We start from the raw sequence: 4,079 nt of genomic DNA, 5'->3' as shown, positions 1-4,079 counted from the left end.
GCCTCCCAGGTTCAAGCAATTCTCCTGCCTCAGCCTCCCGAATAGCTGGGATTACAGGCGACTGCCACCATGCCCGGCTAATTTTTGTATATTTAGTAGAGACGGGGTTTCTACTAAATATACAATGTGGACCAGGCTGGTCTTGAACTTCTGACCTCAGGTGATCCACCGGCCTCGGCCTCCCAAAGTGCTGGGATTACAGGCGTGAGCCACCGCGCCCGGCCAATAACGAAGGAATTCTTAATAGGACACATTTAGGATTAAACAGGTTTTAATGGGGGTCTGAAGAAACTCCTCAAGGCCTCCAAAAACAAGTTTATTGGAGGTCTGAAGGAACTCTCCAAACCTCCATGATTTAGCAGGAGACAAGGGTAATCACCCCAGCACCTGGACCCACTTAGATGAAGTAAATTTGCTGAGGCTCCAGAGAAAGGTCTTCCAGACTCAGACCTTAGTTCTAGATTAAAAGAACTTGTTCACCTATGTCTTTAATAAAGGCACACTTACACATAGACATATAGCTTAGAAGGGACATAGCTCTGGAAAGCTTTGTAATTTTGAGTTGGTCTGGTGATAATTTCCAGGCCATCTCCCTGTAACCAGTTGCAGAAATAAAAACTCTCTTCCTCTCCAGTTCATCTGCATCTTGTTATTGGGCTGCGAGAACTAGCAGCCTGACCCTCAGTTTGGTCCAGGAACAATTAATTGCCTCATGAGGTTATTGTAAAGATTATAATAATTAAATGAGGCCAGGAGCAGTGGCTCACGCCTGTAATCCCAACACTCTGGGAGGCCAAGGCAGGCGGATCATATGAGGTCGGTGTTCGAGACCAGGCTGATCAACATGGAGAAACCCTGTCTCTACAAAAAACACAAAATTAGCTGGGCGTGGTGGCACATGCCTGTAATCCCAGCTACTCGGGAGGCTGAGGCAGGAGAATCACTTGAACCTGGGAGGTGGAGGTTGCACTGAGCTGAGATCGCGTCACTGCACTGCAGCCTGGATGACAGAGCAATTCTGTCTCAAAAGAAAAAAGAAAAAATGCATGAGCCCTCCTGCCAATGGCTTTTCTGTGTTACTTTCATTAAACCATGAAATTCCAGTGTTGGGAAGAAACTTGAAGGTCATTTAGACTCAGGCAGTAAATGTAGAACAAGAGACAATATTTTAGGCTATAGATTTCTGCAATAAATGAGGTAATAAAGTTACTATTGCTCACTCACCCTCCTAAAGCAATGAGACCAAGGGGCAATCCTTCTCTTAAAAGAGTAATAACTGAGTAAATGGATACAGAACTAGATTTTTTCTCTGTAGAAGCTACAAAAAATGCAGTAAAAATAATTGTTTTACATTTGTTAAAGTATAAAGCTCTTTTCAGTAGTAATAATTAAGTTTTACATTTGTAGGGAAACTTACAGTTTTCAAAGCTCTTTCACTCACAAGATTTTATTTGATCTTCCCCAAAATTCTATGAAGTAGGTAAGACAGATATTCTCTTCACCTAAAAAGCATTTAATTTTGACGTAATTTTTGTCTTTAAGAAAAGTTGCGCCCAGTGCAATGTGTGTGCCTGAAGTCCCGGCTACTGTGGAGGCTGAGGTGGGAGCATTGCTTCAGCCCAGGGGCATGAGACCCGCCTACACAACCTAGTGACACTCTGGTCTCTACAAAACAAAAGAAAAGAAAAAGAGTTGCAATCGTGCAAATAATTTCTATACACCCTACACTCAGATCTTCCAGTTGTTAACCTTTTCCCATATTTGCTTTCTCTCTCTCTCAAATGTTTTCTTTTCTGAACTGTGTGAAAGTTGCAGCCCTTTACTCCTAAATATGCCAATGTTCTTTTCATTTTTTTTCTCTTCAAATTCCTTTTCACCATGATGTGTATTTTATTTTTTATTTTCGGCTGAGCACAGGGGACTTTATTGATGGTAGACGACAAGGTGAGGCTCCTTAGGCCCCTCCCTCTTCAAAGGGTCTGCATGGAAACTGTGAGGAGGGGAGATTCAGTGTGGTGGGGGACTGAGTGTGGCAGGGACTCCCTGCAGTGAGGGCCTCTCTCTTCCTCTTGTGCTCTTGCTGGGGCTGGTGGTCCAGGGGTCTTACTCCTTGGAGGTCATGTGGGCCATGAGGTCCACCACCCTGTTGCTGTAGCCAAATTCATTGTTATACCAGGAAATGAGCTTGACAAAGCGATCGCTGAGGTCTGTGCCAGCCCCAGCGTCAAAGGTGGAAGAGTGGGGGTTGCTGTTGAAGTCGGAGGAGACCACCTGGTGCTCAGTGTAGCCCAGGATGCCCTAGAGGGGGCTCTCCGACGCCTGCTTCACCACCTTCTTGATGTGATCATATTTGGCAGGTTTTTCCAGACAGCAGGTCAGGTCCACCACTGACACGTTGGCAGTAGGGACACGGAAGGCCATGCCAGTGAGCTTCCCGTTCAGCTCAGGGATGACCTTGCCCACAGCCCTGGCAGCACCAGTAGAGGCAGGGATGACATTCTGGAGAGCCCCGTGGCCATGACGCCACAGTTTCCCGGAGGGGCCATCCACCGTCTTCTGGGTGGCAGTGATGGCGTGGACTGTGGTCGTGGGTCCTTCCACGATACCAAAGTTGTCACGGATGAACTTGGCCGGGGCGCTAAGCAGTTGGTGGTGCAGGAGGCATCGCTGACGATCTTGAGGCTGTTGTCATATTTCTCATGGTTCACTCCCATCACAAACCTGGGGGCGTCAGCAGAGGGGGCAGAGATGATGACCCTTTTGGCTCCCCCCTGCACGTGAGCCCCAGCCTTCTCCATGGTGGTGAAGATGCCAGTGGACTCCACGATGTACTCAGTGCCAGCATCGCCCCACTTGATTTTGGAGGGACCTCGCTCCTGGAAGATGGTGATAGGATTTCTATTGATGACAAGCTTCCCATTCTCAGCCTTGATGGTGCCATGGAATTTGCCATGGGTGGAATCATACTGGAACATGTAGACCGTGTAGTTGAGGGCAACGAAGGGTTCATTGATGGTGACAATATCCAGTTTACCAGAGTTAAAAGCAGCCCTGATGACCAGCCACCCAGCACAACCAAATCCATTGACTCCGACCTTCACCTTCCCCATGTCTCAGGGATGCAGCTGGCGATGCGAGAGAAGATGTGGCTGTCTGTCAAACAGGAGGAGCAGAGAGCCAATGTATATTTTCTAATAACAAATATAATCTTTTACATAACCACCACATAATTTTCAACATCGGGAATTGACATTAATATAATATTAGCGAATTTACATATATTATTCAAATTTTGACAATGTTCCAATAGAAAAACAAAATTTCAAGTCCAGGTGGCATTCAGTTGTCATGACTGTTTCAAATTAGTAGTCTTCAATCTGCTAGAATTTCCTCAAGTTTTTCTTCTCTTTCATGACGTTGGCATTTTTGATGATTACTGGCCAGTTATGTCAGAGAATATCCCTCATTCTGAGTTTTTCTGATGCTTTATTTACATCTTTTTAAGTATGGGAAATAAGACTCAAAAAAGTCTGAAAGATGGGCAATAAATAGTAGAACTAAGCAAATTTGGGTCTTTTGATCTCAGTACAATTGACCTATAGTCCATAATAACTTAATTCACTTATGTGTATGTATTACTTACTTTTGCATATATTATAATGTCTGTCCACACAGGCGCTCAAACATGGGCAGGTTGGTTATTTTACAGGTAAGTAAACATTGAATGGGAATGGGTAGTGATTTTCAGATGATTCTGTGGAGGCACCTCAAGACTAAGAGATCTGGGCCACAGGTTCCTGACCCAATTTCAGCTGGGTTTTCTGTATTGGGGATATACCCACGATTTCCTTTGAGAAAAAGGTTTCTGCTTTTAAGAATTCAAAAAACTTCCTTTTCTTCCCTTTTTAACTTCTGCAATAAGAATCTGAAAAACTGGGCCAGGCGCAGTGGCTCATGCCTATAATCCCAGCACTTTGGGAGGCCGAGGCGGGCAGATCATGAGGTCAGGAGATCAAGACCATCCTGGCTAACACGGTGAAACCCCATCTCTACTAAAAATACAAAAAATTAGCCGGGTG

The 4,079-nt window shown here is 45.1% G+C and overlaps 1 protein-coding gene and 1 pseudogene across 2 annotated transcripts in view; one reads left to right on the top strand and one right to left on the bottom strand.

Annotated features, from left to right (window-relative positions):
- The window catches only part of RAD52 (RAD52 homolog (S. cerevisiae)), a 117,774-nt gene that overhangs the window by 48,658 nt on the left and 65,037 nt on the right, over positions 1-4,079 (top strand). The gene's annotated exons all lie outside the window — the stretch shown is intronic.
- Positions 1,909-3,110, bottom strand: LOC105503949 (annotated as a pseudogene). Its single transcript, XR_001000554.1, has one exon. The product of XR_001000554.1 is annotated as a glyceraldehyde-3-phosphate dehydrogenase pseudogene (transcript).

Source organism: Colobus angolensis, unplaced genomic scaffold (assembly GCF_000951035.1).
Source record: "Colobus angolensis palliatus isolate OR3802 unplaced genomic scaffold, Cang.pa_1.0 Scaffold89, whole genome shotgun sequence".
Lineage (NCBI taxonomy): Eukaryota > Metazoa > Chordata > Mammalia > Primates > Cercopithecidae > Colobus > Colobus angolensis.
Note: the sequence above shows the minus strand (reverse complement) of the source record. Positions and strands in the feature narration are given on the sequence as shown.